Source organism: Melanerpes formicivorus, unplaced genomic scaffold, assembly GCF_026170545.1.
Source record: "Melanerpes formicivorus ecotype bairdi unplaced genomic scaffold, bMelFor1.0.p_v2 SCAF_31, whole genome shotgun sequence".
NCBI classification, from domain to species: Eukaryota; Metazoa; Chordata; class Aves; order Piciformes; family Picidae; genus Melanerpes; species Melanerpes formicivorus.
In genome coordinates, this window is record NW_027142383.1 from 9,865,436 (window position 1) to 9,876,988 (window position 11,553).

Consider the following 11,553-nt stretch of genomic DNA (forward strand, 5'->3'; position numbering starts at 1 on the left):
AAAATAAAGATGCAACATAATCCTAAAGCAGATCGCAAAAGACAATGCTAAGGATTGCATTTGTGTCTCAATCTCTGTGTGCAATGCATTCAGGCATAATCAAGTCTTCTCTGTCAATAAGAGGAGTGAAATGTAAAGATCGGAACTGTTAAGATCTAAGTTCTTCTTTACAATGTTTGTTATCTTTGACCATTTATTATGCCATCTCTGTAGAGCATTGTAACTAGTTCAACTTAAGCTTTGTGCCTTGTATGGGTTACACCAGTCTGTTAGACATGCTGCACTACAGAACTCTTGCTTTTGCTACACAGCTTAGCTTTACCTTGCTTGCTTCTGTGTTTGCAGTAGCATCTTGTATGGGATGAGAACAACTCCCATGACCAGATTGCTCACAAAAACAAAAAGGGGGATTTGTGGCAATGCCAGCAACAAGCAGTGTGAGCAATCTGGCAGTGCAGGCCTAGAGCCTGACATGGTGGTAGGCCATAAATGCAGAATCAGCTAGCAGTGTAGCAAAACAGTGCTGTGCCTGCAGCATGTAACTAAAACAAGACACTGGTAGCTATAAACATGGACAGTTATCTTGGGACAACAGGACATGCACCTGCATCAACAACCTTGTTGTGTCATTAGTAGTTGGACCAATAATCTGTAATAGTGCAATGTGTGGTCACTCATAGGGAACCAATGGAGCTATGCCAACGAGGCTCTCCGAGTCTATATAAATTGTAGCAGTTGCCTTGCTACGCACTTCTTCTTCTGCCTTTCCTATCTCCTGTTTCTTCTACACTTTACAGTGCTATACTTGCACTACAGGCCTGCTCCATAGGCCTGCACCTCAGGCCTGCACCATAGGCCTGCAACACTGGAACAATAAAGGAACAATACTCAATCACATTGGTCAGCCGTATTGATTCCCAATCTCCGTCGTCCTACATTGTCCCACAACTGCAGATTCATCAGAAAGCTCAGGTCTAGCAGACAGCTTCAATTTTTGTCTATCAATTTCTATAGAAGCTACTCCAAAAGCCCATTTGTAACCTCTAGGGTCCTTGAAACGCCCTTCTCTTAGAAAATCAATTCCCTGAATAGAAGGTGCGTCAGGTCCAGTCACAACTGTATGCTTCCTCCATTGTTTACCAGTTAAACTTATATTAACCTCTACCTTACTTAACTCTTGAGATCCACCAGTGACTCCCAGAATAGTTATAGACTCCGATCCCTGATAATTTGATGGCATTATGGTGCACTGAGCTCCTGTGTCAACCAAGGCCCTGTACTTCCGAAATTGCGAAGTGCCAGGCCACTGGATGTACACATCCCAATAGATTCTATTATCTCTGTTATCCCTCTCCTCCCCCTGGCGGGAGGCAGGGCACCCCTAGTTATGGGGAACATGCGCACATGTGCATTGCACATAGTTTGCAGGGTTATAACTTTGCATGTTATAACTGGAGCCACTGTTGGAGCCATAAGAGTCGTTCTGGGGAACTGTGGAAGTAACAGCTACCCTTCTGGTATTGCTACCTCTGGTTCTGCCACTTTGCAGTTCCCTCAGTCTCCTGAAAAGATTAGAAGTTGGTTGGCCATCCCAGCGGTTCATGTTCTCACCAAACTGATCACGCAGAGTTATCCAAATAGTTCTACGTGATTGCCTTGGTGGTCTGTTTTGGAATGACCTGTTTTGGAATGACCTCCTTGGAGGACGTGTATTCCTCACAGATGAGACTTGTACCCACCTGGAGGAAGAATTGAAATTATCCTTCTGTGCCAATTGGTATATGGAATCTTGCAGATCCTTCATGCAATTCTCAATCTTTCCTGACAGAGTTTCAATGGCTGAAACCAAAGAACCACGTGTCATGCTATCCTCCAATTGTCTCATTTGATCACTGAATTGGCCAACCGTAGGAGAAGCTCCACCATAATTTCTTGACACAATTCTGCTTGCCAGAATGTTTGCATAATTAGAAGGAGCAAGTTTGATGATCTTTTTAGCAAGACCAATACCCACAGGAATGTCATCAGGATTCAGAGTTTCATGTTCACCATAGAGTAGCTCTCTAACAGCAAATTCTCTCAAGCGCTTAATTCCCTCATCTATGGTAGTCCAGGGTTTAGGATTCCATGGAAGATCATCTCGGGAAGGGTATCTCAGGGCAACCGCCATTAAAAGGCGTATCCACAGATTAACCTTACCGAGAGCTTCGCCTAGATGTCTATCTATTCCATTATCCCTTGAGAGAGTTCCTAACTGAGCTGCTGACTTGTCTCCAACAGTTAGGGCTGGAGAACCTGTATCATAACACCTACTAAGCCAAGCTAGAACTGGGTCCTTATCTGCCCTGGTGAAATCTTTATGGACATTTCGCAATTCCTCACGGGGTGACAAACATTCTAAAATATCATCTTCATCTTCCTCTCCCTGAACTTTTTGTCCATATAATCCTGCTGTCATTTTCTCAAGGATCTCTTTAAGCTGAGAACCGCCTTTGCCAGCTGCTTTCCTAACTTCATCTCTATCCTGCTTTGATCTCACTAGGTTAGCTAGATCTTTAAAACAAACCTTCTCTTCCTCCTCAGCAGGATTTCTTAGAGTGGAGGGCCCCTCACCAGGATCAGTCTCCAGCTCTTCTTTTCCATCTTTGGCCTTTCCACCTCTAGTCTTTAAAACAGCCACCTTAACTGGAGCTGTGTTTGAATTTACAGCCATCTTAATAGAAGCTGACCGGTCCTGAGATAAATCAGCTGCTGGGGCAGTGACTTCCGGTCCCACCGAGGGAGTGGGCGGAAATGACGTTGCTCCGTTAATGGCCGACGGAGAAGAAGAAGGAGGAGAAGGAGTAGGAGAAGGAGTAGGCGCCATGTTGATACCAGCCGCCGCCCTTGGCAGCTTGCTGGAATTAGCAGCAAAATCATTTAGAGCTGCTTTACCAATTAACTTTTTAGCCCTCTTTTTAACTGACAGAGATTCTCTACACTCTTCGTCACTAGATGACTCTGGGACTGATCCAGAGCCACGGCGTTTTCTTTTTGATTTAGTTTTAATAACAAAACAAGCTTTGGATATCTTTCTCTCTCGCCGCAGAGAGAACAGTAAATATGCAATTACCATCACCAGCAACAGATTTATACACATCACACAAATCACTTTTGGATCCCAGGCATCACCTAAAGTTACTCTCTTTTCAGGCGGAATCCTAAAACCCTTTATCTCAATTGGGAGAGTGGTGGAGGTAACATTTCTGTATCTCGCTGGCCATAATAAATCAATACATTTTCCATACCATAGTCTAACTCTGTACATAACCCACATATAAATTGTCCGCACCAAATATTTACCCAGGTAATCCAAAATCAAACCCAAACAATATCTGTAAACCAGAGCCCCAAAAATTGAAAAGAATAGTCGCTCCACAAACCACAACACCTTCATGTTTGCTAATCCAGCTAGAAAACACTAAATCAATCAAGTAATAAATTAAACTAATTATCTGCCCCGCGTTGGGCACCAAGAAAAAAATGTCGTAGGGTTGGAAGGGTAAGGCCAAGAAGCCTCCTCCCTTCCCCCTTGTAAAGTAAAGGGAAAGAAACTTGAAGGGAAAGGAAAAAAAAACTCACAGCTGAATTAGCAAAGCAGTGGAGCTGTATATTTACAAAGCAATGTAGGATATGCAGGGGAATATATACAAATTTACAATATTTACAATATATACAAAGATATACAATAAAGTAACACAGAAATGAGAGTTCCCCCCCCTGCTGAGGGGGTTCCCCACCTCCGCTCTCCCCCTCTCTCCCCTTATTCCCCAGAGTGGGTTAGAAAAGGGAGAGAAAGAGAAAAAAAAAGTTAGAAGCAGTTTGTGTTAATTGGAAGGGAGTTAATACAGGCCTTTATCAGTTTCAAGGCCAAAGCCTTGGCCGAAAGCCCAGGAGCTGCAAGCTGCTGCCCAAAGGAGAAGCGGAAGCAAGACTAAAGATAAAAGTGCCGGAGTGCCCAGGATACCCTCCTGCACTCCCAGTTCAGAAGGTGCTTCCTCCCACTTTACCAATGAAATTAGTTTAGATTGTTCTTTTCATTTACCAACTTCCGTCCACCATATTCCCTTTCTTAAGGGGACAGCGTCAACCGGTCACAGATAGGCTGAGAGGGAATGGAGTTAAACTGGGAGAGGGCAGACTGAGACTGGAGAGGAGGAAGAAATCCTTGGCAGTGAAGGTGGGGAGACACTGGCACAGGCTGCACAGGGAGGCTGTGGATGTCCCCCTCCCTGGAGCTGTTTGAGGTCTTGAGCAGCCTGGGCTGGTGGGAGGTGTCCCTGCCCATGGCAGGGGGTTGGAACTGGATGAGCTTTGAGGTCCCTTCCACCCCAACCCATTCTGTGAATCTATGAACTTGGAACTGGGGCTCATCCCTGGCTACCCCTGACAGGACATCCCACCTCCTGTGAAGCTTCTCCTCTCTTCTAGGGAGGTGCCCTCGTCAGAGCCATTACCCCTTCCTCTGCCTGCCTGGGGAAGCAGTGTAGCTGAGAAAGGTTACCATGGCAGGGTAAACACAAACTATTTTAGCAGAGCTGGGTTTACTCTGCTGCTTGGATGAGGAAAGCTGCAGTGAGGTGGGGGCTGTGCTCTTCCCCCCAATATCGGCTGATAGAAGGAGAGGAAATGGCCTGAAATGTGCCAGGGGAGGGCTAGGTTGGAGAGGAGGAACAATTTCTTTGGTGCAGGAGTGGTCAGAGACTGGCAGAGGCTGCCCAGGGAGGTGGTGGAGTCCCCATGGCTGGGGGTGTGGAAAAATCACAGAATGTTAGGGGTTGGAAGGGACCTCAAGAGACCATCAACTGCAACCCCCTGCCAGAGCAGGGTTGCCCAGGGCAGGCCACACAGGAACACAGCCAGGTTGGCTTTGAATGCCTGCAGAGAAGGGGAATCCACAGCCTCTGTGGGCAGCCTGCTCCAGGCCTCCATCAGCCTCACAGTAAAGAAGTTCTGTGTGGCCATGGCACTTGGGGCCAGGGTTTAGTGGCTGTGGTGGTGTTGGGTTGCTCTCAGGATTCTTTTCCAACCCAAACCACTGCTCTGATTTGTCCCATGAGGACAAATCTGTCCTCTCTCCTTTCTGTCCTCTGACTTTTTCGTCCTTTTTTTTTTTTTTTTTCCAGGCAGATGCTTGGTGTGCTCCAGGCAGCTGGTGATTTGAACAGGAATTTGACTGCCAGGGCAGCCAAAGGAGGGTTATCAATGCTGAGGCATTTCATGGTGATTCCTCTGAAGCTCCTTGGTTAATCCTTTTGTAGTTTTATGAGCAAGCAGAGCCCTGGAGGAGCAGAACAGTCAGCAAGTGTGCTGGGAGTGACTTCTGCAGCCCTGCTGCAGCTGCTGGCTGCTATGTGCCTGCTGTTCCCCCAGCACTCCTTGGTGGGTTGTTTATGAGGCTGAAACTGCTGGCTTTGGACTCTGCTCCAGTGTGGTCAACAGGAGATAAGAGGCTGTTTGCAGAGGGGTCATTTCCATGCAGAGTGGAGGAGACCTGAACATTGCTTTGGCAGGGAGAGAGGCTGCTCGTGTTGCACAGGGGGTTGGGTGGTCAGCATCAGGACTGCTCTGCTGCCCGGCAAAAGCTGCTGCTTGGCATAAAGGCTGAGAAGAAAGCTTACCCTGCTGCTGCAAGCAGAAAGGGGAGATGGTGGTGGTTTGAAATGTGACCAACAGGACAAAGGTGTCCCCAGGTTAAGGCTGCTGCAGTCCAGGTGGTGCCTGACAGGCTTTGGTCCAGCAGGTTCCAAGTTGAAGGTGAAAAGACAAAGCAGCTGCTGAGGTTGGGCATGGGGTAGGGGTGCTCAGCAAGGTTCTTCTTGGCAGGATTCAGTTGCTCTCTCATGGAGTCACAGAATTGTTTGGATTGGAAAAGCCCTCTCAGATCAAACCCAAACCATGGCCCCAAGTGCCATATCCCTAGGACACCAGTCAGCCCTGTAAAGTTTTCCCCTGGGGAGTTCTGGGGAAGAGGTGCTTCTGCCAGCGCATCAAACACTCAGCCACCTGTGGAATATCCAATGGAGACGAGTGGAATAGAACAAATGGATGTGACAGTCTGTGGAGAGGCCTCGGCACCGCTTCCAATCCGGCAACCAAACTCTGGGCCATACAAAAAACAAGCGTTCCCCATGATCTCCAAACGACCAGAGCACTTGCGCATGAATCTATGACAACACCATTTTACTGCTTTCTTCTTTTTTTTTGTTGTTGTTTTTTTTGTTTTTAATCCTTTTTTCTTGGGTTTTTATTTCCTTTTTTTTTTTTTAATTTCCCCTCCATATTTTTAAAGTCTTTGAAGGTGGAAAACAAAGAACGGACCTAAGCCCCCCGCCCCTTGAAGCCGAACGAGGAGGGCTTGCGTGGTTTACTTTGACAAAGTGACAGTATCAAAGAGTCAGTCATTGCACAGAGCGACTTGGAAAGCAAAGAAATAATGGATTTCTAATTATTGGGGTTTTTTTTTTCCCTTCTCCTCCTTTTTTTTTTTTTTCCTCCTGTCAATCAATGGTGCATAAAAAACAAAAACAAACAAAAGACAAAAAAAACTTTTAGGAAATGGTATTGCAGAACTCTAGGCACATCATCTAACTGATTCACGGTGACATCTTCTCACCTTATCAAGGATTTTTCAGCTTGATAGCTCGAAACTGACAGTATTAAGGGTCAGGATGTTGCTTCAGAATCACTGGTCTAGTGGTGAATGTGTCAAGGAGGGTTAGCCCTTTCACTAGGCAGAGTATGAAATGCCTGCACGCTTGTGTCTGAGGGGTGATTAGCATGCAAGCTTGGTTAAGCTGTTTCCTACAATGGGGTGGAATCAAAGATGAAAGAGGAAATGAATTGGTATTTCACGTTCAAAACATAATGAGTTTTTTTTATATATATAAAAATATATATATATATATATTTTTCAAATAGATTTTTTTTGATTCAGCTCATTATGGAAAGCATCCCAAAATTAGGAAAGCAAAATTGGTTGCTGTGAAGAAAGCAAAAGGCTCTAGTTCTGATTCTTCTCCTGGTGAAACAACAGATGAATAATGAATCACTCAATTACCAGCTTGGCAATGTGGGGTGGGAGAGAACTGTTTCCCTTGCTTACCCAGCTGAAATCCCTGTTCCTGCAAAGACAAATGGATCTAATCAAAAGGCAATGCTGCTATGTTCTAGGCTTTACTGGAAGCCATGGGCTCACACACACGTCCTGCTTGTTTCACCCTTGTCCTCAGCAGACATTTCACTGGGAAACATCACTTTTGTATACAGTAGACCTTAGGTGGAGACAGCTGAATGCCTTCAGATTCTTACCCACAGATCAAGAAAATGTGCATCGGATACAAGGTCACTAGAGACACCTAGGACCACGGGGAACGTGCACAAATTCTCCGGTGTAAGGGAAAGGAGACACAAAACCACAACCTTTTTGTAAGCAGTGGGTAAGAATTTGAGGATTTTTTTGTTTGTTTGTTCCTGGGTGCTCCCTGCCATTATACATTTCTAAATTTATCAACATTTTTTTCTATGCTGAGGCAATAAATTTGCTGATTGTATGAGAAAAGCGTTAAATGGCCTTTCAGTGAATGTCTTCCACAGTGGGTCAGAACTTTAGCAACTTAATTTAGGAAACATGGTTTAAGGACACTATTTATGCTTTGAAATTGTCACAATCTGTACAAAAAAGAAGACTTACAGGTACAAAGAATAAAATAAAGGTAACTTTACCTTACTTATATAACTTCCTGCCTTAAAGAAAGCATTTCCATGAACATAGCTGGTGAAAGGGTTAATATCTGCAGAGCTTTACACTAGTTAGAGTGTGTATGGTGTGTGCGTGTGTGTGTAGATGATCATGCAACTGCATACAAGTCCTGTCACTTTTTGCCTGCCACACCTTGCATTATCTTTAGTCAGACTGTGCAAAGTCTACTTCTAGTGTTTCACAACAGTAGGGATTTTTTGATAGATTCTGCTTACTCTGTGTATACTGAATCTTTTTGAGCCATAGGATCCAAGCCATAAAACTCTCTTTAAGGAAAGTTGAATCCAATCAGAGTGCTGTTCTCTCAAATTTGCAAGTTGGAAGGATTCAGCAAAATCTTGATACTGACAAAGAGCCAACAAAAAAAGATGGTTATGATTGAGCAACAATTTAGTTGTGTTTTCCTTTGTGCTGTTTTCTTTCTTTTTCCTCTCTTCCTGATAAGCATTTTGGTGGAATATTTCTTTCTTTTTAGTGTTGTCAGGAAAAATCAAGTTACCTTCGAGTGACATGAATTGTACTGGCTGATGAATTGCCTTTTTACATTTGGCAGTGAGAGAATTTGGTGACAGGTTGTGGATCTCAAGGGTGTTGATGTGTGTTTGTATTATGCATATTTACAAATGCACCTCAAGCAGTGCCTCCCTCTGCCACCGGTTAACATCGCTTTCCTGATGCGTTTACTGAGGATAAAGGAACTTAGTTAAGAATTAATAACAGTTCTTTTTTAGAAGCAGATCTCTCTTGGTCCTAGTTACAGCTAACAGTTGCTTTTTGGTTGGCTGGATAGCAATGTCCAGTAGGTTTGGTTTAATATGGCTGGCAAGAATGGCAAGAGTTGTTTGTCTGAGTTCACCGATGAATTACGGAGACGATTCAGCGGGTTGAAAAGCAAATTCCACGTACTGTCAATGCTTCATCCCATAGATTCTTAAGTTTAATTCCCTACCACAACTGTGAAACTTTGGGGAGTGTGACTCAGACAGCAAGCACACACTATGCAATATGGTTTATCCTGTATTTATTTGTAAAGATATCAGACATAGATCCTCTATATATATATAATAGTGTCAAAATTACTAGGCGTGAACTAAGGGGAGTGGAGTTCTAGCTCCTGTCTGGCTGTTTCAGATAAGTGCAGAGTGCATTGAATCTTGGAGAGCTTAACAAGTGCTTTCTTTTTGTTCATTTACAAAAAATGTCTTAAATTTTTTCATTAGAGTATAGAATCTTATTTTTTTTATTTTGTACAAGCTGCGCTTTTTTAATTATAATCACTGAAAAAGGAAAAAATTCACTATAATTTGATTTTCTAGGAGTTTTGTAGCATTACAAAAATATAGTAAAAAAGAAAAAAACAAAAAAAAAAAAAACCCTGAGGTTAATACCTGTTGTGGCTAACCATCTAAAAGTATTAAATCTTAAACTTGAACAGAAGTCATATTTATTTTATGGATTTGGTTTGTTGGGTTTGGTTGGTTGTTTTTTTTTTACCAGATGTTAAGCAGGGGACTCTTTTGTTCTGCAGGTCATTATCACAAAAGGTTTCGAGGTCAGCTGTGTTACCAGCAGTTTTTCTTTTCCCATTTGATGCAGAAACTATTCTGGTAGAAGATATTCAGAGTTTCATCATTTTTTCTCTGTGGGAGTGATGCATACATTTGATGCCATTCGTGTACTAAATTGTAATTTTGGGAATGCTGGAATAATTCCTACCAAGACTGTCTTAATTGTGCCATCTGACATTTGAATGTCATCCTGGTATTAGCTCATAATAAAAGATAAAAATGAATGAGTCAATTGTTCTTTTGAATATCCCTCTTGGGTTTTTTGGTTGGGTGTTTTGTTGGTTTGGTTTTTTTTTTGGTCTTGCTCTCTAAAAGCTGAACTGCTGGAGAACATTCAATGTTTGAGTCCACTCTAACCAGCCAGTGAATGTTTGCTTTGGGTCTGTTTGCTTTTTAATATTACTCCAAATATCTTCTCACTGTTAACCGGAAAGTGCATCAAACACTGAGGGAGGCTACTGTTGGTTCTTAGGACTTGGGTTTGGCTGGTTTTGGAAGGCTGTCTCTACAGCAGGAGAGTTGCTGTTTCATTTTCTTAGTAAAGGGAAAAGAGGAGAAGTGAAGTACATGGCAAATTAAATATTCTTCCTATAGACCCTTGAGATACTGTGTGCAGTTCCTGTATATGAACTTCTGCAGGTTGTTCTCTTCTAGATTAACTTGGCTTTGTAGCTGTCTTCAAGAAACAAACTTGAGCTGCCTTAGTAGAAACAAAGGTAATCCCTCTTCTGTTTGTCATCTTTCACAGTTTACTGGAACTAAAAATACTCAACTGCTGAATAAGATGGATGTGAATAGCAATTAAATGCAAATTTAAGCATATGTTAATCCAAGTGACCTATTTACTTTTGATTTTTTTTAGGAAGTAGGTAGGCCCTAAGTCTAACTATGGCTCTAAGTCATTGTCTTTCGTGACAGCTTTGAAGGGAAAGGGAGGGAGGAGGAATTCTGCTTAGAACTTCAAGGACCTGACAGGTGCTAGTTGTGTTCATCCTGTCTTATCAAGACCTGGTACTTTCACCTCAGTTCTTGGGCTCTTAGTAAGTGGCTGTTGATTGCCATTTGTCATCCTCTTCTCTGTTCTGTCTCCTGCAGAGTCAGACATGTGCTGGGTGACTGTGTGTCTGTGTGTGTGGCAAGCAGGGCAGCTACCCTGGCCTGAGTGGGCTTGATGAGGAAGAGTTTCATCTTCATAGCATGACACTGACAAGCGGATCAGAGAGGATGCCATTCATGGATGTAAGTGACTCACTTTTTGTTCCTCTCTGTAACTAAGATGAGAATGACTTGTTTCGTTTATCAAGTGTAAATCTAAACTGGTTGATCAAAATATCTTTTTAGTTCTTTGGTTTTTAATAAAAAGTGTTTGATAAAATTACTGGGTTTGGATAATTTTCACTGGCTCTTAAAAGAATAAATGTGTATCAACAGAAAGGGAATACAGGCTGAATTGTTCCCTGGTCCCAATACCCATCGCTACTCTAGGCAGATGTTGCTACTACCCTGTGGTAGACAAAGACCAAAGACTTCAGTAACAATCCAGGGTTGACTTACAGCACTGACACCACATGTTGTTGTACCCCATAATACAGTCTTGGTGAGCTTGAGCTTTACAGGCACTCTCTCATCATGCCCTGTCAGCCCTCCTTACTGATTTATATCTGGTTGTGGCAGCTGCTACTTCATGGTTGCCATTGGATGCTGCATCATTCAAGTAAGTGTTTAACTTTTCAGTTCTGTTTTTTCTCTAATTTAGAAGTTTCCTAAAGGTATTCAGTTAAGACACAAGTTAATGGCAACTCAATTTAACTTTGCTGTAACAGAGTGTGGCCGGTTGACGTTGCCCCCTTAAGAAAGGGAATATGGTGGACGGAAGTTGGTAAACGGAAGGAATAATCTAAACTATTTCATTGGTGAAGTGGGAGGAAGCACCTTCGGAACTGGGAGTGAACTGGACATTTCCAGCACTTCTCTGTCAGTCTTGCTTCCGCCTCTTCTCCGTGCAGCAGCTTTCTGTGCTGGGCTTTCTGCCAAGGCCTCGGCCTTGAAAACAAGATACCAGGCCTGTATATTAACTCCTTTCCAATTAACACAAACTGCTTCTAACATTTTTTTTTCCCCTCTCTTTTCTTTCTCTTTCTATCCCATTCTGGGGAAAGGGGGGGAGAGAGGGGAGAGCGGAGG

General features: G+C 43.2%; 1 long non-coding RNA gene across 1 annotated transcript; it reads left to right on the top strand.

Moving 5' to 3' along the window:
* Positions 1-5,912: 5,912 nt before the first annotated feature.
* LOC137449637 (uncharacterized) lies at positions 5,913-9,601 on the top strand. The gene is made up of 2 exons (XR_010989438.1): positions 5,913-7,478; positions 9,330-9,601. It is a non-coding gene; the product is annotated as an uncharacterized lncRNA (long non-coding RNA).
* Positions 9,602-11,553: the final 1,952 nt, after the last annotated feature.